Source organism: Platalea leucorodia, assembly GCF_965183815.1.
Source record: "Platalea leucorodia genome assembly, chromosome: 1".
NCBI classification, from domain to species: Eukaryota; Metazoa; Chordata; class Aves; order Pelecaniformes; family Threskiornithidae; genus Platalea; species Platalea leucorodia.
In genome coordinates, this window is record NC_138823.1 from 98,508,292 (window position 1) to 98,532,571 (window position 24,280).

Genomic DNA, 24,280 nt, shown 5'->3' on the forward strand with positions numbered 1-24,280 from the left:
CCTGCGGGTGCACGCAAGGGAGCAAAGCGTGCAGCAGAGCAGAGTGGGGTGCAGCCAGGTGCTGCCCGAGGAGCCTTTTGCTTTCCCCCCATCTGCCACCACCCCGCTCTGCCTCGCCAGCAAGCTTGCTTTCTCTGAGCCAGCAGCAGTGGCCGTTATCTGCACCCGAAAAAAGGCAAAGGAGGGGGGGAAAAAAAAACCCCATAGCTAGGTTCCAGGGCCATGTGCCGGTTGAGTAAATATTGGGGTTTATTTTGGACTACCCAACAAGGGGACTCCGAGTTTAGAAATGGTGTTAAATCATTGCAATGAAAAATGGGATTTATAAACTCTAAATGGGAAGACAATAGTTTACTGTAGATCCTTGAAAAACATGGGCTGATGAACTGAAGCTCCCTGAATGTTTCAGCCCATCTGTCTTGTTAGTTTCTGTGTCTTAATCACGGATTTCATGAAGTGTCTAATTTTCCTTTTTTAGCTTTCTGTCTTCCTCTTGTACAAAAGTTAAGGCAGGGAAATCATCTGAGCTGGATTTACTTTTGCATCCGAGAGAAAAGCAGTCTATAAAAAGAAGCGAGTGGTGTGTGTGCTGGGAAACCAAGTTTGTCTGCTTTGCGTTTGGGGGGCAAGATTTTCCCACCTTCACTTCTGCTGCTGTGGTGGTTATTGGGACAGCTGGGGAGTGCAAGTATAGGCACATACCCGGTAGCTGACAGTGTTTTTAATTGTCTGGCTCTGGTCCGTGGTTGTCTGAACAGCGTGGACTGAAATGCAGGCTCTGCTGAAGTCACCAGCAAAATTCCCTTACTGTCCCTCCCGCTGCTGCCACTGTTCCTGGCAGCTGTCGAGATGTACTGGCAAGTCCCTGCTCTCTCTTGCACCACGGGAAGTCTGCAATGGCTCTTCCGAACTGGAGAATTACTTCCTACTTAGATCTGTGCGGGGGGAAAAAGCACAAACCAACTAACAGAAAGGTCCCCCCAAAAGTCAGAGCATTTTAATGACCTCTCAGGAGGGTCATGCGTCTCCAGGTTCTTCCTGCGTGAAACCATCACGTGGAGCCCACTCAGTTTTTAGCAGCAGTGGAAATTTTTCCCACCCCACCCCACCCCCCCGGCACAGATAAGGCCATGTATATTTGCAGTGTGTACTATGCAGAAGACACTGATTGACATTAATTAGGAGTGGGTGGTGTGAAAGTGTAAAAATAAAATTCCTTTCTGCTGGGTGTACTATTAGAAGTGAAGTACACGGTGTGACACTGAGTGCGCGTGAGTGTGCACGCGTGCATGTGAGTGTGTGTGGAGCAGAGGGTGTCTATTCAGCTTTTAGAACAATAGTGGGAGTGAAGTATTACAGGTTTAAATGTCTATAAAAGTCTGGGTTTGCAACCTTTTTCTTGTGAGCTGCTCAGTGAAATGTGCTTCAAAATTGTTTCTTTTCAGTTCTGAGTTCAAAACGCCATGCTAAAAAACATACAATGCCGCAGATTGCAACTTGTGTCAGTTCAGCTGCCTCAGCCTGCTTTGTGCTGTCACGGGGACTGTTTTGAGAAGTGATCAGGAGGGACAATGTTTTCGGTAATTAGCAGGAGCAGCATTTTGAAATTAAATGGATCACCATTTAGCAAGCTGGTATTGCTCCAGTTGATGATATTTATTAATTCCTTCTCTGTGTGTATACTAAGAATAAGAAGCAATAAATGAATTCCAGTGTGTTAATGGTTTGTGAAGTGTGTTGTCGGATGTGGCTGGCCTTCTCCTATGAAATAAATGGACAATCATCTGTGCTGCTTTAAAAACATATTCTTTGGATCTTAACTGCATCATAGTATCTGAGCTCCAGGACTGTAGTCTGTGAAGTTTCTTCAGTATCTGGGTTTTATGTGGGTGATACTGCCAGAGGGTTATCTGTGGAGCTTTTAATAGCTGTCTGTCTGTCTTATCTGCTCTACCTGACTGTTTATATTTATCCTTTATACAAGAAAGTTCAAAACGTGGACACCTTCTCAGCCTAATTCACTGGTCACTGAATTGAGTGACACTGACTGAAGACCTCTTCCCCGGTGGTTGAGGCCTTTCCATGCCAAACTGCAAGTCTGTGTTTGGTCTTCATTGATTATAGCTAAAGGACAAATATCCTCTTTCTGTAACACCTCTGAAATTACGTGTGTTATCCTCATTGGTGCTTATTTAAGTGAGCTCTTTTTAAGTGGACCCCTTTTTATTATTGCCTAGTGATTTGATGGAAACGAGTTGTTAGTCTCTTCGTTTCCTAGCAGAATATCTCTCCATTGACAAACCGAACATTTGCTGGGGGAGAGGGTGGGAGTGACACCTCAGCTCTCCTCTCCAAGCCTGCAAGGTGCTGGCAGTACATGCTGCGGCCACCGTGAGCTCCGGCTGCTTGTGCTGTGCCTGTGATCCGGATACAGAGCTGTTACTTAGGCCTTCCGGTTAAGTATCATTTTCTAGTACATTACTTAAAGTAGATTTAATGTATTGGATATTAAGTTAAGGGATTCTCCTTCTCCTAGAAGGAAAACACCAAAGCTGACACACTGGCTTGCACTGGACTCACTGACATCGGTGGTGTTGCTTTAGCATCGTAATATGTCAGAACTGTCTCAACCCCCCCCCCCCCAAAAAAAAACCAACCCAAAAAACCAAAACCCAACCCCACCCTGTGTTGCTGATGCTGATCCTTCCCCTTACAGGCTGATATTTTGGGTGATGTGTCACGTGTTGCTGAGAAGGAGCACATGGCTTCAGCTGCAAGAGGTTGCTGACCATGGGAACGTGGAGCTAAGGGTAGTGCTGGCAGCTATTTTCCAGCCAGGTTTCGTGTCAAGTGTACAGAGTGCATGTGATAAAGCACTTCACATACCACGTCACGGAGACAGGAATTCAGAGGTTTCTCCAAATGTGTACCAAAGGCCCCTCTTAATTAACCTAACTGCACGTGGCTTGTGTAGAAGTGTGTAGGCTTGTAGACAAGATGCTTGCTACGCTGTCCCTGGGTGAGGCATTGGCACACCTGATCTGTGGCAGCTTGATTGATGTGGATGGAGAAAATGTTTGAAATAACTGCAGAAGCGTAAAAAGGAGTTCACATGTGCACAGACACTGAGGTTTCCCCTGCATGGGGCAAGATGCTGTAGTTTAGTTAAGGAAACCACAAGGAGGTTGATTTTTGGGTTTTGGTTTTGTTTTATTTGTTAGTATAACAGCTTGCTTGTGTTTGAAAGGGTTAAGCTGCAGCGGTGTGCACAGAATGCATGGCACATCTGGTGTGAAAGAAGTCGCTTGTAATCACATATGTGTAGATAAAAATATACTGAGTTTCAAGCAGTGATTTTTTTCCTGGCTATAATTGCGATGTTACTACCAGTTAATCACAATTGAGTTTCATGACTCTGTTTTCTTGCTGTAAACATCAATTCAGTGAATCGAGCAAAGATATGTGAACTGTGAAGAAAAAAGAAAGGGGGAAAAGGGGGGGGGGGGCAGGGCAGAAAGACCATGTTTGAAGTCGCCGTCAGCCTGTTTCCCTGTTTAAGGCCTGGTCAAGTAGTGTTCTTGGGAGAGTTATTCAGGGCTTAAAGGGTTCAATGCATATTCAGTGTCTTCTAGAATGAGATCTCGAGCGACTGAAGAACCTTGTGGCCTTTGGGACTCTAACTATATCTATAAATACAGATATAGATATGTTCCTTCCTGGGGACTGTAATCACTGAAGTAAAACCCACCAGAATAGCACAGGATTTTCCCACCATTAATATAAAATGTACAAATCCCAGGTCTTGATCTTCGTACACATAAAGGCCACTTTATACTCTTGAGGCAAGTAAAAAGATCTTGAACCAGGTATAAATCGTCTAATTAATTTTGCCTTCTTGCCCTTTTCACACTGATTAATACATTAGGCTGTCTAAACATAAAATACACAAGTAAAATGTGTGTGGGAAAACACTGTGTAGGTACATATCCTTCAATGATTGGGTAGCTATTTGTAATCTTGAATTAATTAGTTGGGCTGACATGCAATCCGTTCAGTTTTGTGGGGGCTGGACAGTTTGTGGGTAAGCAGGAGGGAAATCCTTCGAGGGATGCGTCACTGTAGGACATTCTCATACTAAAATTTGTGGGGGGAAAAAAGGAAAGTACTATTAGAAAACCTGCTCGTGATCCTCCATGCCATGAACAATGTATATAGACAGGGCTTGAAGTAGTCAGCTAGACCAAGTCGTGGCTGCATTTGTAGGTGCTTTCCTATTAGTGTTTATAGAAGAAAATAGTGTTTGCACAGTTCAAACGCTTTTCATGTCAGCGCTTTAATGTCAAACTTTTTAATAATCATTGATTGTATTTCAGAACATAGTGGTACTGAAAATGTTACCATAACTATAGCCATAAAGTTAGAATAGAGCTGCTATTATTTTTGGAGTGTGTCTAAACCAGTGATTTTTCAAGTGGAAATGTTGGCAGAATTTCATTGTGTGTCTTAAATTCAAAGTTACTCGCTTCCTCTTCCATCCCCTCCAGTTTTAGTTATCTGTTTGGTGAAGAGCAGAATACAGCAGTGTAGGATTCTCTTTCCAGGAACCATCTAGGGAGTCTGCGTGTGGCACGTCAAAAAATACCTGAGCATCTCAGGCTTCCCTGTGTCTGTCCCCACGGCGCTCCCAACAGATGGGGAGCTGTGGTGCCTCCACTGCTCGGATGGCCAAATTGAGCCTGGAGGTGGGCTCGTGCCCTGGCTTGAAGGGTGGCACGGCCGGGAGCTGAGTCTGCGTCTCTCACGTCCCACTGTGGGGCTCTCAGCTCCGCATCGTCCTTCCTCTGTTCTTGCAGACCTGGGATGGGTTTAATACGGAGCGACGGTCGTAGACCTGCTTTTCAATGCCATTGACTTGCATGAGTGACACTCGTTCCATCATGCGAGGATGCTGTGAAGCTGCTGACACAACTTGTCCGGGAAGCTTTCTTTGCTGGAGAGTGTTAAAGCGGCGATAATGTTTCCCCTTTGCTGGGGCGGTTTTTTGCTGCGTGCATCAGTGATACTTTGGTGGGTGTGTTGCTTTTTTCAGACTGGGATTCAGAGCTGTGCTTTTCATTTTTCACTTGCACTTAAATAGTAAACCAATGTTTTGTAACACCAGCGTTTTCAAATCCTGTGATCGCTGAAGTTGCCAAATGATTATTTATTGGGAGTAGAGGTTTTTCATTGTATAATCTTTGTGCTAAATCAGAAGGAATAGTGCTTCAGGGATTTTTTTTAATAGAAAAAAATGATAATAACTTGACATTCCACGGCACACGTAAATTGTTGAAAGTCAAAAGGCCATTTGCTCCGAGGCTGCGCATAATGATCTCATTTGTTATTATGTGGTCTGCACAGGCTACTCTCAAGACGTGTAGGATTTCTTCCTCTCTAATGTTTCTGCATCAGTGTAATAGATCTGAATACGCCATAGATATTTGGCCATCTGGTTCTCTTAATTCCGCTGAATTTACCAGAAGAAAAAGTAACGTATTATGCCTTTCTAAATATAGTTCTTTTTCCATGATTGAAAATTGAATCACTTACTCTGTGGAAGACTCTGATATTCTGTAGTTTTCCTTTTTTGCAATTTGAATATTCTTAGGAAAAGTAAGCCCTTGATTTCTTGGTACAAGTATTATGGGTTTTTGTTTTGTTTTGTTTTGTTTTTTTTAAATTTCTCTCCTTTTGTTCTCATTTTGGGATCCAGATGTTCTCCAGCTCTGCGAACCAAGTAAAGGTATTAGTGACTTCTTTTATTTTCCAGATTATAGTAAAAATAAAGATCTTAAAATGCCTTAGAAGGAAAGGAAGGCAGCCTAAAAAGAAAGCTAGCCTGCTGGGAGGAATAATTTAAAACAGAAATTTGAGGCACTTCCGTAATAAATCCCAAACATAATAAAACTCTTTGTGATTGGGGTTTGATCTTGAAATTGAGTTTCTACTCTGGAGCCGTCCACTGGCACGATGTCTTGTTCGGCCTGTGTTTCGGGGTTCGTATGAGCGGTTTCAGTTGCCGAATCGGAGTTGCAGGAGGCGTGCTTGAAGTGGTTCAGGCCTCGCCATGAATCTGTACGGCAATTTCACCCAGTGACTATGAATGCAACGATCTCCTCGGTGCCACTAGGAAAAAAGAGTGGTATTAGTAACAAGAAGAAGAGGGACGAGCACTTGACACGATGACAGTTTCTGTTTGCCAGCCAAGTAAATGTGTCAGGAGGTCACCGAGGAGTATCTATGGCAACCGAGGGACGGAGGATGGCTCTGCTGGGCCAGTGCTGCTTGCTGGGCACAACCCCAGGCAGTGAACTGCAATATGACCTGATTAGGACTAAACTACTGAAATTGATAGTATTTATCAGCCACAGTCTTTAAAAATCAGTGGGAAGGGGGGGGGGGTGTGTCAGTAGAAAGCAGAGGAAAAAAAGAACCAAAGAGCTTTGTCTGATATTCTTCCAATTAAAAAATAAAAAAGAGATTCAGTACACGTTAAAGTGCGGTAAGCCTGATCTCTTGAGAGAGGAAAGATATTTCTGATTTCTGCTAGGAATGTTTTTACTCTGTGTTGTCTTAATTTTTCTTCAAATTCGTTTTTTTTAAAGAAGTCAGGAATCTTACAAACCAATCCCAGACTTGCCATTGGGCCAGCCATAAATTTTGTAAAGTGACATTTCTTCTGTAGTTATTAAAAAGAAAAAAAAAAAAAAGAAAAAGCACCAAGTCTTTCAAACCTTTGATGGAAAAGCCAGCGGCTTAAATATCGTTGAAATCCAGTCTGTGGGGTAGGTTAACTGAATTCCCAGTGTGACACTATTAAAGCAACTGTCTTAGATAATAAATGGCGATAACGTTGTACGACTCGCTTGAGGGGTCGTTATTTTTGGTTGGCCTGAAAGCCGATGCTGTTTGCTGGGCCGTAGCAAGGAAGGTGTCAGCCTGCGCCGCGTGTGCGATCTAAGTGGCGTAGCAGAAGAACGAGGGCAAGTTTCCTTGGTGACCGCTCTGGAGGCAGGTTGGGGAGAGGAGATGGATTGCCAACTGTTTCTTTGGCCTGTAACCCAGAGTATTAAAATCTGCTCTGAAAGTACGGTATGCTCCTTTCCCTTCACCACCCTCCATTTTGTACTGCAACCTGGAGGCCCAAAAAGTAGTACTGCAGTGTGGTATTTACGGTTCAAAGGGTTATGGCATTACGCTACATTATTGAGGGGATTAATAATCTCCTGGACACATCATAATTTGGTTTTTATTAATGAACACGCACATAAATAACGTGGTAAAAATCTGCAGTTTGCCTGGGCATCCTTCTTTCCGGGGGCCTGCTGCAATCTTTGTAGCCCCAAGTTTTTCATCTGAAGCACTTCTTACTGCTGAGATGGTCTTCTCCAGCATGACCCCATGCTCCGATCCTGGGTTTGCTCAGAGCCAAGCTCAGACCAGCTGCCTTGTGAGCACTGCACCTTCCTCTGAAACCTTCATTTTGATTTTGCGCATTCCAGCGTTTTGTCGGGTGTCGGCCGGCGTCGCAGCCCCGCGGGTCGCAGGCGGAGGAAGGCCAGGGTCACCGCGAGCTCAGCAGGGCGCTGGCTGCTGCAGGGCGGCGCCTTCGACCGCAGGGGAGCTGGGAGGGGTACGTCGTGTTGCTCTTGAGATGCTGCTTCTGCGTATGCATGGAGAGACATGAATAGACTTCTAGGTCTTCTGTCTCTCTGCCAAGCAGAACGTTTCTACAGCGCACTGTCATTCAGTGGGAATAAAGGGAAATAAAAGGCGAAAATGTTTGCAGGATCGCAAAACTGTTGACTCTTTCAAACCCCTACAAAAGTAAATGATTGAACAAGTCTACAGCTGGTTGAGTAGGGATGTGCAGCTCAAGCTGTAAATTTCTATTCCGAGATAAAATCTGGTTATTGTTTGATCAGTGTATTGGGTTTGCATGGCAGGATTTTGGTACCAGGGGAGCTACAGGGGTGGCTTCTGTGAGAAGCTGCTGGAAGCTTCCCCTGTGTCTGATAGAGCCAATGCCAGATGGCTCCAAGATGGACCTGCCGCTGGCCAAGGCCGAGCCTATCAGCAACGGTGGTAGCACGCCTGGGATAACATATGTGAGAAGGGGGAAGAAAAAGCCCTGCGCAACGGCAACTGCAGCCGGAGAGAGGAGCGAGAATATGTGAGAGAAACAGCCCTGCAGACACCGAGGCCGGTGAAGAAGGAGGGGGAGGAGGTGCTCCAGGTGCCGGAGCAGAGATTCCCCTGCAGCCCGTGGTCAAGACCATGGTGGGGCAGGCTGTCCCCCTGCAGCCCATGGAGGTTAAGGGTGGAGCAGAGATCCACCCGCAGCCCATGGAGGACCCCACAGCAGAGCAGGTGGATGCCCAAAGGAGGCTGTGACCCCTTGGGAAGCCCACGCTGGAGCAGGCTCCTGGCAGGACCTGTGGAGAGAGGAGCCCGTGCTGGAGCAGGTTTGCTGGCAGGACTTGTGACCCCGCGGGGGACCCAGGCTGGAGCAGTCTGTTCCTGAAGGACTGCACCCCGTGGAAGGGACCCACGCTGGAGCAGTTCATGAAGAACTGCGGTCTGTGGGAAGGTCTCATGTTGGAGAAGTTCATGGAGGACTGTCTCTTGTGGGAGGGACCCCACAGTGAAGCAGAGGAAGAGTGTGAGGAGTCCTCCCCCGTGAGGAGGAAGGAGCGGCAGAGACAACGTGTGATGAACTGACCGCAACCCCCATTCCCCGTCCCCCTGCGCCGCTGGGGGGAAGGAAGTAGAGAAATCGGGAGTAAAGTTAAGCCCGTGAAGAAGGGAGGGGTGGGGGGAAGGGGTTTTTAAGATTTGGTTTTATTTCTCATTATCCTACTGTGATTTTGATTGGTAATAAATTAAACTAATTTCCCCAAGTCGAGTCTGTTTTGCCCGTGACGGTAACTGCTGAGTGATCTCCCTGTCCTTATCTGGACCCACGAGCCTTTTGTTATATTTTTCTCTCCCCTGTCCAGCTGAGGAGGGGAGTGATAGGGCGGCTTTGGTGGGCACCTGGCATCCTGCCAGGGTCAACCCACCACAATGAAATAGAAAGTCAAGGCTTTAAATTGCAAACAATTCAGATGTTTTTCTTCCACAAGATTGTGTGGCATTTTTGTTGTGTTTTCTGTCTTCTTGTGTCAGTATCTAAAACTTCACTGTGGTAAGTTCGAGTGACAGAGAACATGGTTTGTTCTGGCACAAGGAGAACAACCAGGCAGTGTTTCTCCAGGCTCAGAAAGCCTGGAGGGAGGAAAGAAGTAAGTCAAACTTGCTGCTGCAAGATGTTGCTGGAAAATTACTTCATAAAGCCTTTCCCAAGTGCCCACAAACCCGAAAAGCTTTTCTGTGCTACTGAATTTACTGTGCTAAGGTTGTGTGTGCTGGGACTGTGCATTCTAGCAGAGCTGGAACAGAATGCCTGTCTGTGACTGTAAAATGACCTTGTTCATACAGTTGAGTCCAACTTGCTTTATAAACCTGTCATGACATCGTTGTATTCTGGGATGATGCTGTCTGTAGCGGGGGCAGGAGCTGAAGCAGACCCTTACTCAAAAAATCTCCCATCTGGGGCGGGAGATGATGAGTTTGAAATAATTTATGACTGATGGTTGTAGTGCTGTTTGCATCCATATTTTCGATGCCTATGAAACATGTTACAATGGTGATGCTTAAAAAACCCAACAAATTCTATTCCTCATAGTACGCAGAAACTGCCCTAGAATTTTCCTTGTTATCTGTTTTTGGATCCTGTTTTGTTGGCAGTATGGTAGAAGCTATAGCTGGCACCCACATCATACAGTGCTAGGCTTTGTGTAAAAATACACGAGACTGAATGTGGGCAGGGCCGTAGCCTCTGCAGTTGCTCTATTTGTAGCACAGCTCCTTCATCTTTTGTATGTGGTATTTGGACAGATTTTAACAAACCTGGCTTAGGGTCTGAAGTGGCAACCAGCATCGTATCAAAGTACTTAGTATATTTTGAAAGGAACTTGCTTATGCAGCACAAGTTATGTATAGCTAGCTATTTTGTTTGACTGACATAAGGAAAAGGTATTTGGAAAGTATTTTAAAAATCTACAGATTTTCACTCCATGTCAAAATGCAGTATTTAGAAATCTCACAATGAAAGCAGATATGCCTAAAAGCACCTCCCCACTCTGTTTTAGGGGCTACCTGTGACCTGAAGGTCAGTACGAGCAGTTGCTTTCACTCTTGTCTTGATGTTGGAGTACAGGGGACAGTCCATGGGTACGGTCTGTTCACCCACATTTGGTGCAGAGGCTCTACCCTTAGTAATGGAGAAGACAGACGAAGGGTTTCAGTAGATGCAATATGATGGGTGAACCCACTGGTTTGCTTTAGAAACACTGTAACTAGTTTGTTTTCTGAGACCATAACACATGTAGACACTAAACAGAGAACAGTAGAAAGTAGAGGACTACTAGCAGTGATGGCAGAAACACCACTTAGCTTCTTATTAAATAAAAACTGTTTTGCTTCCAAATTCTTAAGTTGCTGTAGTTATTTAATCTAGTTTGCCTAACCTCTCTCTGTAAGACATTTGTGCTGCTCAAAGATGCAAAGAAGTTTTTTGTTTTTTTTTTTTTTGCCAGAACACTTTATTGGTTTGGATAATAAGCCTTTTTTTTTCCATTATTTTCGTTCAACACATGAGATAAAACAGTTTCAGATTGAGGCTTGGCCCTCATTAATTGGAGTTTCAGGGAGCAGAAAAAGGGAGTGCTAACAGAGTGCCTTCAAATAAATCATGATTAATTGCATGTAGAAATGCTCTGACTTCATTTGAATATGCTTAACAAGCCTTTACTGACTACCACCAGTTTCTGCTGTTCAAGAGTAAAACTGAGAGTACGTGTAGCATCAATACCTATTTGAATACACGCCTGGTCCTGCTTTCGCTGCTAGAAAGCACAAGTAGTAGTTCTGCTGCAGTCTGCTGTTGGCAGCGAGGGAGAGCTGTCAATGAGAGCAGACTGGATCCCGAAATGGGACATCTTGTGTGTACAGCGCGGGTACAGCTCTTCTTCCCCAGCAATACTGAGCATCGAAGTCTGTTTTTTGAAAGAGGATTCTGCTTTGTTCACCTTCATTTCTCTACTGAGTGCTCTTTTCCCTGCTCTCTCTTAAAAAACAGTCCATTTCCAGTCCCCTACCCATTACACCAAAGGGTTTCACAGCGTTATTTGGCCATATTTGAGTTTTCCGTTGCCATTAGAGCAGCCTGCATGATACGCCTTTATGTGCTGTTGGACATATTTGTAGTATTTCTGTCTGTGCCCCATCACACGTGGGACTTTGGGGGCCTGGTCATTTTGCAAGGCAAATTCTTTCTTGCTTGCGGCTGCCATTGTGCAGTTCTGCTTTCTCCAGGGTCCTCCCCTCTGAAAGTCGCTCCTGCCACATTGGCAAGTGGAAAGTGGTCATTTTGAGGGTGGGATAAAGCATGAAAATAATAATTTCCATGCTCCAAGCTGCTGTCACTGAAGTAATGCAACACACTTGCTGTATCAGCCATCGGTTAAGCTGTTACACCATTTCACTGTTCATCATCTTCATTGGTGCGTTCAGCATTTGGTGATGAAGGTTAACTTGTGAGAGATTGCAATTTGTTGAGATGTACTAGGGTGAAACCCTCATTAAAAAGTGGCAGCCACAGGAGCCTGGCTCCTCAACCTCAATAGAAAAAAGCATCCCCAGAGGACAGTTCCTCTGGCTTTGGTGATGCGTACCGTCTTTCTTTAACCAAGGTCTGTGGTTAAGTCAGAAAGGACAGCCGCCTTCTACAGCTTTGTCATGCTTCATAACTAAGAAGAAAAGCTTTCCTCTTAACAGCTTGATGTAGCCAAGATCCAAGAAGCCCCAACTTCTCTGTAGTTGTGTTGTTGCTGCCAACTTGGACTCTCATTTGGGGGTGTTATGCTTAATCGCTCTGTACTTCTTTCCCTCTTTTTCTTACGCTGTGGGGTTTAAATCCCCTCCCCTTATATATGGGAAGACTTCTTGCAGGAGTGAGCTGGGTGGCATTTTCTGTGCTTCATTCTGAGCTATGCAGCCTTAAGATCTCCTAGTTTTATGCTGATGAAGGTGCCTTCTTTCTGAAATCATGTAATAACGAGGTGCTGTGAGCCCAGCGCTTATCTGAACGAGAAGGGGTGTCAGCCCATCTGTCCTGAAAATTGATTCCAGTTAGCTTTTATAAGTTTGATCTGTGCCTTTGATGATATTTTTCATGTCCTGACTCCTAAAGGAAGTAAAGGCAAAGGCAATCCTTTAATCTGTTATCAGCTCCACAGATTCCTGTTACTTTTTTTTGAGGTTTTGGTGTTAGTAAAAAAACCAGGGCCTGTTATTAAAAACAGGTTATCAGCAGGGAGAAGGACCAGCAGGGTGATAATCAGTGCCTGGAAGAGAAATGGAAAAGCCAGGTAACATGGGAAGAAGCTACAGGCTGATGGTTGGTTGGGAAGATAGAGGAGATGGGAGCTAGAGCATCAGTAAAGTGCGTACAGGATAGCTGAAAATGTCAGATGGGAAGGAGTGAGAGAGGAGAGTGGAAAGCAAGCGTGCCAGAAGGTGCTGGCAGTGGACTGAGGAGTAGGAGGCTCATTAGTGATATATAATACTTTAGCAGTGTAAAAGACTGGAGTTTATTCTTGTTGATGGGCTAATAAGAGCTCAGGCTTTTATATCTTACCTCTCTGGGACCAGAGTGGCTGCAGAGTGAAGAGATCTGCCACAGGAGACGTAAACCAGTTGTTGGAAAGGTCTCATCTTCTGTCCTTCTTACGCAGTCAAGGGAGCTGTAAAGCAATGAGAACATTCAGAGATGTACGCAATTTCTGTCCTAACTCTGGTCCCACCCCATCCTTTTGAGTTTTCTTAACCTTAGCTAGCTAATGCTCCAGCAGCAAAATGCAAATACTATCATCCTTGCTGCTGGGAAAAGTGATGGTATTTTTAAGTGTGTTTTAAAGGAATCCAGTGGTGCGGTTCTTCAGGGTAAAGGTTTAATTTTTAGTTTGGTTGTTTAGATTTCCAGTTTATTCCTCCTCCTCCTCAGTTGTGCTTGTGCAGATTGTCTTTTTCAGATAACACAGAAGAAATAACGTCCAGTTCTTTTGCTCTTTCCTTCTTTTTTCTTAAATTATCAAACTAGCTTACTAGAAACACATTTTGAGAGAAGAAGGTTCTTTTTTTTGGAATTTTCATGATATGTGAGACTAATGTATCTCACTAGCAATTAAGAAATGGCTTTAGTTTTCATAACCATATTGTACTTCTTGTTGTGCCATACATCCATCTCCTTCCAGCCTTTCTCATCTAGCAACTTCTCATGAAATCCAGCTTAATTTAATTTTAGTTGCAAGTTTTTGCATTGTTATTCTTATCTTAGTTCTTTCCAAAAGAAAGGCAAATTACAGAAACAACCCTTGTGAGATATAAACTCCTAGATGATGATATCAATTTGCTTTTCACAGTTAGGCACAATAAATTACTTTTCATTGCAGGTGAAATTTGCTGCACTGACATGTTTCCTCCTCCACAGAACACAGTTGGGTTCTGAGACAGGGATAAAGAGCTAGCAGTCATGAAACTGAAGCAGCATTTAACTTTTTACTCAACTTCATATTTACTTGCTTGGTAAGCTACATGCTAAGCTGTATGGACGGGTTATTTTCCTGTTGTATTTTAATTTCCTGTTACCTGTGAGGAATTCTCGCTTAACTTTGTGATGAACTTCCCCAGGGAGCATAACATTATAGTCCAAAAAAAGAGCCCAGAATCCTACAGGCCTTGCTTTTTCAAAATTCCTCATGTGAAAAAATAGAAGAGCTTTTCTGCGTAGGGAATGAGGAAGGAAATCTCTTGAGTCGACTACATTTTTGACAAAGCAGATTTTGGTTTTTATGGCCTGATTCAGTATTAGATTACTGCAGTCTCATTCCATCTTAATTTCGTCAATCAGTTGAGTTATTTCAGCATAAACGTGGCACAGGGGATGGCAGAGTTAGCCTCTCTGTGTGTAATTATTCTCTAGTCTGCAAGGGTAAAAAGTACCTTCTGGAGGCCAGCAGCACTGCCCTATTAAATGTGCTGCAAACGTGATCTGAGGCATTGAACACTTCAAACTTTAAGTACTTTAAACAAAACTTTGAAAGTAATTTTTTTGTTATTTTGAGTACACCAAGGATTTATTATAAGAAAGAGGGACTAATGCCCCTGCCCTGTAATGAGCCCCACAGAGGCAGACCTTGCCTTGCTATTTACTCCGAAGGCAGTGAGTTTGCCTGCCTCTTTGTGGGAGATATACAGGAGTGGGCCCTGCCAGAAAAACACAGTTGTTATTAACTACCTTGCTCTAACCTGAAATAAAAAACCTCTTCTCTGAGATGAGTTCATCGCGGTCTCTTCTCTGATGTCGTGCTTTTACTGACTTCTCACGTTAAAGACAACCACTCCATGTCTGTGTGCATATAGGGAGAAGACAGAGCGATACGCAGTAAACATCCACTGTGTGTGTCTTGACGGTAGAGTTCTGCTTAAGATGAGAAGGTTGCCTGTCCTTCAGGTTACTGAGTTACACCCTGCAAAATCAAGTGTTTTAAAATTGAGCATTTTAAATGGCCAAATCAGTTCTTGCCCTTAGAGGCATTTCAGGACATGCAGCTGCAGTGTACATATTTGTGAGATTCAACGTTTAATTTATGCTTTAGAAACCTCATATAATTCCCGTGCCGGTGCTAGAGTCTTGTCTGTGTTTCACAGCCTTATCTGTTAAGGTCAGAGCTATCAAATCTGGTTAGTCCTGGCTTGATTTCCAGAACAGGCAGGTTGCCTGCAACCCTCCACTTCACTTTAATGGGCCTCTAGGTGCACACAGCACTGCTGTGAAGGAGGCCAGTCCTGAAGTATAGATTAGTACCTAATTTAGTGTATCCAGGGGTGAAAATGTCGGCTTAGTATTATCTCTCCCTGTGACTCCTGTTCCATGTATTGCTCTTTGTATCTGAGACAGGAGTTCAATGTGTGCCTGTACCAAAGCCAAGTATGTCAGTGCCTCTAGGTACTACTGTATATGATACATCCCCCCATGGGTGAGTTACCACACTGTATTGAATCTTACTGTAGGTGGTTTTGCTGAAACATTTTAGTGGGGCTCTGCTTGGGCTATCCTAGTCCCGAGGGCTTCTTGAGCCCTGGATGAGCTCAAGGTGGGCAGAGCAAGCTCCATCCCTTTGTTTCCTGTAAGGGGGAGCGAGGGAGTTGTTCCTTCCTGAAGACTTGAGCCAGAAGAGGCACAATGGCAAAAATAGCCAGAAGACAGACTGTGGGCTCAAATTGTGCATAGATCTCCTCTACGCTGAACTGATTTGTTGTTTGGTCCAGCTTTCCCCTCCTCCCTGAACCTCCTTTGCTCGATCTCACTCTTAACCGGCTCATCTTTATCCTGTTTTGCTCGTATCTTTGCTCACTCTCTGTCCATTCAGCTGATGTCTTCCTCACTGGATGCAAAGTCTCATGTTTCTCTCCCAAACCAGCTGCAGGGGAACAGAAGACCCGAGGGCTGTCCGTTCGTGCATCTTCCACTGAGACACAGTAGCTTGCTGGCTGCTTGCTCCAGGTCTGTTTTAAGGCAGAGGAAACTAAAATAGCTTAAAACACTTATTGCTGTTGAAGGTGAACATGTGACTGTGCTTCAAACTGCACTGCCACCAAAAGCTTACAGAAATAACATGTGGTCTGCTGCCATCTGCTTACACCTCTTTCCTCCACCCTCCATTGCTCTTGTCACTTCAGGCTGCTGTGAGCTCTTCAAAGCAAAAGACCATCTTCTCTGTCTTTGCAAAGGACGTGCCGCTGTGGCACCTTCTCCACCCCATCTGCTTAGCTCTCAGTTTGCACTGTAATACAAATAATAGTAATAGAGTTGATAGTTTCATAATGTAGTCGTAATGGGGATGTGGGTTGAACCAAACAGGAGTATCGTTTTGTAGTATCTGCCCAGTTGTAACTCATCCTTAACATGAATTTGTTGATAACACTCAGATCTCGGGTATTGATCGATGATGTAATTGTCATCCTATAGTAGGACAGATGATGTAATTCTTACCCAGTTACTGAAGACAGTGACCTTGAGACAGATCAGATGGTTGAGCAGCATAGATGGGTCACTGATTATAAAATACCCTTGTTTTAAAACTAAACTGTCATCTGTTAATTATTGGGGAGAAATAACTATAAAAAAATGCCAGCGTATCACAAAAGTTACAGCATTTATTGACTTCTACCAGCAGTTACGTACTCTTGTTTTGACAGGTGACTTTTGATGGTTTTGCTGCTTTGTTGCTTTGGCCGTCATTTCAGTTTACGTTGGGGTAGCATAAAAGCTGACTTTTGAGAGCCCAAGGAAAACATTTGTTTCTGGTAACAAGTCATACATTAAAAAAAAAAAAAGTAGAGGTGGATGTGATATGAGAAATTCTGATAGATGGGAGGAAAATATATGGCACAGTTTTGCCAATGGGAAAGCCTAGTTCCCCCACCCCCAACTAGAGATGGCTTGAATATATATTTGAATAAGAGGTAGCATCACTTTTCATTTGAATACTTAATAAAAGAAAAAAGTGATAAGCATCGACCAGCTTTTGCTTTTAGATAAACAGTAGGCAGAACTCGAGAAAGGTCATTGAGAAAAAAGAAATAAAACCACTTGCTATGATTGCTAATAACATGGTTGAGAAAAAGACATATTTCTGTCTCAGTGGAAAGAGGCTCTGAGAGACCCCAGTGCAAGCATAAGAAACATTCAGTTATGAGAAGCATGGATCCTGAAAAGAAAAAACTGATAGGTTTGGAAAGACAAATGGTTGAAGAGCTATTTTCGGTTCTACTGTTGCTATTTTCTTAACTACTAATGCATTTCTGGCCTACCATTTGCTGTTTCTTGTCAGAATTTTTGGGATTTTTTTTGTTCCTCTCTCCTCAGTAAACTAGTGCATTTGCAAGATAATTATTAAACTGAGGAACTTGCCAAAGACTTCTCTTCAAGCAGATTCTTACTGAAAGTAGTGGAAGAAGTTAATCATTCGCATGAATTTGTGACCTAATAAAGAAGACTACAAAAGAGTGATCTGACTAATTAATTACTGCAATTAATTGATCTTAGCAAATCACAGAGACATAGCTCAGTCAGATTTTGTATTTTGTACTTTTCTTTGAGGCAGAAGTTTCTCTGGTAGCTTGTGTTTGAACCTAGTGAACATTATGGGCAAGAATTTATTTTTCTGAGTTCTACGAGCATATGCTTTGTATTGTTGAAATACATTTCCCTGTTTCATGGGACTTTTCAGGTCTTCTGTTTTCCTACAGTATTTGCTTATGGATAATGTTACCTAATGTCTAGGGGACTCCTGACGCATAAGATCTTATAGTCTGTTAAAAGCAGTTAAGATGTTAAAGTCTGTTCAGTTCTTTATGTGTACAGAGCCTTGTGCTTGGAAATCCTTCATTGCCTGTCTTAGTGAGAATTTCAGGTTTCAGAGGGATGAAATAAGAACTTTGATGAATGTGGTCCATTCAACAGTATTTCTTTTCTAAGTGTGCAATAAATCTAGATGTGGATAACTGAAATTGTGTGAAAATAATGAAAACAAGGAAATTACTTTAATCCTGTAATACCAAAGGAAACAGAAAATCTCTCACACACTCTGCCCCAGGGATTAAGCATGTGTCTTCATTTTTAAGCAAGCTTCTGTAGTGGGGTGCAACCACTTCAAAAATTAAGTTTCTTTGGCAGGCAGAGGCTCCGGTTGCGTGAGGAACCATTCTTCACTGAGCTGTGAGCCCAACTTCTGAGTGCTCCGCTCCCCTTTACGGTTTCATTCCCACAGCTTTGTATGAACTAGGCAACTGCTCTTACCCCTGTTTTGCAGATGAGGTACAGAAAGGCTGAAGGACAGGCTCATGAGAGCTCAGTGATGTTGAGGTTGGACTTTGGCAGTTTCCCAAAGCCTGGGCAGCTATTCTATCCCATAGGGCACCCTTCTGCTTGAATCCTTCCCCAGTGTTTTTGTTTGGTGCCAGAGTCATTCAGTTGCTCTCTCTGCTCCTGTTTTTCCAGCGTGGTCACAGCTCAGTTACCTCAGCTAACTCGCATGCTCGACTAGGAGCATTTATGCACTCAGAGACAGCGGCACGTCACTGAACAGTTTCTGCCTCTAACGTACTGCTTCAGAGAGTGAAATTTGCCCCGGGGCTGTGGAGCAGACTTCACAGTCTGTGTATCAGCTCCTGAAGTCCAATTGTCTAACTTGCAGCGCACCCCCTGCATTTCACTTCTGCACTTGGTTGAATTGCTTTGTTGTTTCAAAACAAAATGGAGTGACAGTGCTTGTCCATGAAGCTTCCACTTACGCAAATTCCTTTTTATTTTTTCCTTCTTTCTCTGTCAGCTACTGCCTTGCCTTCCAAGTTTAAACAGCAGTTGTCAGGAGACTCAGACCTTCAGATGACCCTCTACATTAACTATTTCTCTCTCTTTCTCTTTCTTTGCTCGCTAGGATGTCATAAAAAAACCCAAACCTATTACAAAAGTAAGGGTAACAAATCAAGCCATTTGTCCCAAATTTCTCTCCTCTCTCTACAGCTTTTCAAAGCTGTTTTACAGTGTGGAAGTGGAGGCTAAACCCTGGGCTGGTTTCCCAGGCCAGGGAGTTGTGCACGGCTCTTCTCACCTGCGTTCCGTGTATGAATGGCTACACGGTTCTCCTTGTTCAAGCCTGCTCCAAGTTAGCTGGGAGAGGGGAAGAGCCCAGACCTGTCCCGTACCATATCCAGTGTGATCTCAAATTCAAGGATGCTTTTCCCAGATCCTCACTCTTGCTCTAGGAAACCTCCCTTTTCTTCAGAGCCCTTTGCTCTCCTGCCCTGCGCCTGTCTCAGACACGCTGGGTAGGCTGTCCCTTGAGATCTCCCATTCCAAACTTACTAATGTTTTAGGGTATTTGTTGTGGCAAGTCTATAACCACCTGAACCTTAAATAATTGTGTTTTGCAAGATACAGGGAGGCACATTCTCATCTGACGTAATGTGCTGTAGCTCCTCAACGTAGAAAAACTCACGTGGGTTTGTACCAAAGCACTATCTGGTGAATCATGGTGATAGAAATCTTCCTCACACCCCTTGGTAATCCGCGTTTCTTTCATGCTGCACTTAAGAAGCTGGGTCTCTCAAATCAAAACATGTGTCCTCTGCTTCCTAACATTCTTCATAAAGTTGTAAAGAGGCCTGGACACAGTCCAGGTAATTCTGGGTTATTTTCTTGCCCTGAATTTCTTCACTAGTCAGTGATTTTTTTCCACATCTGTTCACTGCTCTGCTAGCCAAAGTGGAACATTACAGGGACTTGCTGCGTAGTCTAGAGACTGATGAATTGTCAGGATGAGAGATCTGTATAGCTGATTTTCCTGGAAGACTCAAAGGAAAATCAGGATGATTTTAAGGACATGGAGGGTTAGTTGTTATTGCTTACCTGCCTCAACTATTGACTTAAGTGCCTGACACTGAGGGGTGTAGATGCTATTAGGTAGGGTATCCAAAACTCATGTAAATCAGAATTAACTCCAGTATGCCCCAGGAAATAAAAGTCAGGCCATACACATCTATGTCTTGTCTTGTGATCTGAACAGTTACTCTTTTTCAGAAAATAAGCATATCTTTGGACTTGATTTTTTCTTTCTTGCAGCAGTTCTGCTTGGAAGTGAGAGGATTTCGATGAACCTGTTGCTCAGCCTGGCACTCGCACTAGGTTGCAGCTCCGTTCTCTTGTAGTGTGTTATTCTTTCTCTAGTCAAGATACAGTCACCAGATGGAGGAATGGAGCTCTCCAGCCAGAGACCTCACCATGAGACTGTTTGGTAGAACAGTCTTGGTTTGGCTTAGTTTCATTTCATCTCCAGCTGGAGGAAGGTTTCCATTTTCCTTGCTGCTGCTTTGGTCTTGTCTAATTCTTTAGGGTTACCAGGAAAGCCTGGTAACCTGTGCTGCACACATTTTGGTTCTTCACATGTATGTTACATGCCCAGTGGAGGAAAACGTTCAGCTTGGTCCCCTTAATAGACCTGTATAATGGCTGAGCACAGAAGACAAGACAATAATGTTTGCAGCACTTGCTTGTTTGATTCAGATAGGTGAGAGCCAGGACGTCCAACTTAATACAGTAGTCAGCAACTTAGAGCTGTGTCTAGATGGGATTAAAAAAATACACAGACTTTCCTTATACTACAGCTCTCATCATGGTTACACAGATACATCAGTAATGCTACACTCTCAGTGTAGATATAGTCTGTTATGGGCAGTAAAAGCCAGGTATTTCTATATGTACTGCTAGAAATAGGCAGGTTTTGTGATGTTTGAAGGCACCTGAACAAGACAAAGGTTGTGTCATACAGTACGATGGGGCTTAGATCCCTGACTTTTATCTTAAGAGGCTTTCAGAAAGTCTCAGCAGTGCTTTAAGACTCTTTGAAGACCTGTTCCCAGCTCCCTGGTTTCCAGTGGAGGGCCTGAGAGATCAGCCCATCTGTAGCTCCGCTCCACCCCACATTTGGCAGCTGCCTGCCTGCTGCTCCTTAAGACTCTTCTGGTTTTCAAATCATTCCTGCCAATACATGCTTTGCCTCCTGTTGTGGGGAGGAGAATAAGTAGTAAGCACCAATGCCCACAGGTGAAGTTTGTCCTGATAGGAAGGTCCCATCCAACAAAGAAAAAGATCCCATGTAAGTGGGACCTGTTTTGCTTTTTTTCTTCCTTCCTCTGCTTGTATGTCTTCTTTGTAATCTTGAAGGTCTAGCATCAGTCTTGAAAGGATGCTCTGCAAAGCACAGATTTGGAACGTTCCATGGGAGAATCTGCTTGTCTACCTCTCTTCAAGTAAAATTAGAAAGTTAGACCTTTTGCCTCTATTTCATAAGTGTTAGGCAAGGAGAAAGCGACTTTACAACTCTTCTCTCTGTCATGCCGTAAAACTGGGTGGTAGTCACCAAACAAAGTTTCATCCCCCATTACTCTTTTCTTCTGAGGCTCAGCAGCAGTGGTGGTCCCCTCTGCAAAGGGTTCAGGAGTGCAACTGGCACCCTAGAAAATGAAAAACACTTGAGTCATTTGCATAGTGGATCAGAATCCAGCCCGCCCGGCTGCCGGAGCAAAGACCACAGACTTTCACATTTGAGTCATCTGCTGAAGAGCTACATATTTTTATGAAGAAAGAACTAAATGTTTGTTTTAAAGTAATTTTACTTGATTTCTTGCAGCTGAATCATCTGACTCTTAGATGGTGAAGGTTATGTATCAACAGGATTTTCTTGCTGTCTTTCTGTATCTGCTGAACTACGATGATCAGAGTTTGACCTTGCTTCCAGTCATAAGAACAATTGTTTGATTGTAGTGTGAATATCAATGTTTTGTGTCTATAGAAACCAATCAACACTTCCTCCTAATTTTTGTAAATAGGCTGTGACTGCAGCACTTGGATTTCCTGTGTCTTGCATATCTAAATCAAAAAATCTCTGCACACAACGATGTCTTGTCTTCCGCGTTCACCATTTATTGCCTTGTTACTAGGCATCATCTTTATTACAGTCTGTATTTCTCCTGTTGAGATATGTCCAGACATCACTGGAGCCTATAATCTTCTTTCATTTTTATTCTACATCATGGTTTTGTTTAAGGGACTTTCTCAGTAATACCTGTAGGAAATAGCAAGTAATGTAAGAAAAGCTGGTTGAACTGCCTACAATCAGCATTGCACAACGTTTAGTATGTTTCCAGGATAACCTTAAGTGACATTTTTCCAAACTCAGTGGCAGTTTCATGTTGATTTTTCTTCCCCTTTGCATTTCAGCATGAATGATTCAGGTTGTCTTGAGAACAAGATACAAAACCCTGCATTTTTGTACCTTTTTCAAAAATAGGCCAGCTGTTTCATTGAGTAGCTGTGTAGCACCTTCATGTTTGGGGGTGGATGTTTGAAATTTGGCTGTAGAGTTGCCCTGGTATTAGGGATCTACCTTCTCATTCGCAGGAAAATTTGTCCATAATCAGTCAGTTTGTAAACTCTGAGAGGTCTGATTTTGTACCTACACAGCAGGAGCTCGTTAGGTAGTGCTGCACTGAGCATACTGTATTTTAAAGCTAATGGTCTTGCTTTGATATTGCTACATCTGTCTCCTGAGGAGTGCTGTGGTCCTAGGCTGGGAAGCAAGAGGAAGGAGATAGTCCCCCGTGTCTTTCAGCAAAGCTGTTGGTTGCCCAGATAGGGTGGAACAGAAGGAAGGGATGGAGAGACAACACGAGCTATGGGAGATGTCTTCAGGAGAAGTGTTGGGGAACACGGGACTGTCTGAACAAGGAGATGCGGGGGCAATTATGGCTGCAAGCACCAAGTATGGGGACAGCATTTTGGAGCTGTGTGACTGTCAGGGGTGGATTTCGTGATGGGATTGGGATTAAGATGAGGACCCAGGAGGAAGCTGGGAGTCTGAGGAGGGAAGCAGCAGGACTGAAGCCACAACAGAGAAGGTCAGAGGGAAATCTCTGTTCTGTACATTGGGATGGAGTTTGTGATTCTTGAGGCTGCAGTTCGATGCTGCTTGTGCTGTCTGGTGTGAAGATAAAAGCCCATTCCGCTTCTGGTTGGTTGTTACAGTCCAACTGCTTGATACAGCCTCGTAGCCCTACTGAGACAGCAGACTGAATTATGCAAGTGCTGTCCTTCTGCATCAGTGCAAAAACCCTGGTGCGAAACCACACAGTTTAGCTTAAACTGCTACTAAGTCTGTTCAAAGTGTCTAAATTCGCACTGAAGTGGATGAGGAGCATTCATGCCGTTTGTTCAAGCAGCTCAGTGGTGGAGAAGCAATCTCCACCAAGAGGATGCAACAGGTGTCTTGCTGGCAGTAGTACCTCGCGTGAACGCATCTCTTTCCACCTGTTCGTGCCCCTTAGTCTTGCTGTCCCTGTGCTGTCAGCACGGATCCATGAATGCAAATTGTGTGTCTTAACCCAGCAGTTTTGGTTCACATGAGGTCCAGCGCTCTGTTCCCGCTTGCATTTACCTCAGCGCCTCCAATGGAAGAGGTCTGTTTGTTTGCATTTAGAGGTTTCACTCCCGGTAATGATTTTGACCTGTAGCTACGTGCAGATGTCCTCTTTTGGGTCTGCCTGTGTCAGCACAAGCTTCCCCGTGCTCTCTGCACCTCCCCTTGGAAATGAGCAGAATGGTCTGCTTGGGGGTGGAGTGAGTGCTCCCCAGCTGCTTGGAGGCAAAACTGGGTTAGCATAAAAGAGCGTAAAGAGTAGTTTGTAGCCGCTCTGGTTTATTTTCACCATAATGGATTACAAAATGCTTTTACACCAGGCTGCTAGTGCTTCGGAAGGGAGACAGTCATCACAGGAAGAGGGGCAGCTGGTGCCGAGCGCGTGTGTGGGAGGAAAACCTCATCAGGCGGCGTAGCAGGGTTTGGAAGGGACCTTTGTCCACAACCTCAGTCTCTCCGAGTCTCAGTTCTGTCTGTGCGATGGGGAAAAAACCTTCTCACAGGGGTGTTGCGAACATGCGCTAATTTTAGTATATCAGGCAGTTAGGTAATATGGTGACAGCCAGAAAATAACCTATAAGGAAATAGCTTGTTCTGTCTCGAAAGCATGGGGTTTAGGACCATTTTTAATAGTGAGAACAAAGCACACTACTGAGTGTTGCTTATTCAGTAACACCCGCTCTACTATACCATGAATGGCACCATTTCCTGTGGAAAAAAACCCTGTGTGATCATAAAATTAAGAAAGAGGATGAAGTGTCACACAATTGGCCATGTTTCTGATATTTCCTTGTCTTTCAGTTCTTGACTTAACATTTTTGACATGCCTGTATATGTTTGTATGCGTAATGAACTGTTTGTGACCAAGTTCGCAGTTGCTCATTACTTTCTGTCCAAAGATGTTAAGCACTTTAAAGAGGGCTTAAAGGATATTAAAGCATCTTACACTTCTGCCAGTATGCTTCTTTAAGCACATTTCTGTCTCCAAAAGTGCTTACCTCTGGTTGTTAAAAATTACTGCAACTTTAACTGAAGGAGATAAGAGAGGAGATGTTTTTTCTAACTTACTGTCTTCTAAATCTGATAGAAAGTCACGT

At 43.8% G+C, this 24,280-nt stretch overlaps 1 protein-coding gene across 9 annotated transcripts in view; it reads left to right on the plus strand.

Annotated features, from left to right (window-relative positions):
* The window catches only part of ATXN1 (ataxin 1), a 221,985-nt gene that overhangs the window by 87,905 nt on the left and 109,800 nt on the right, over positions 1-24,280 (plus strand). The gene's annotated exons all lie outside the window — the stretch shown is intronic.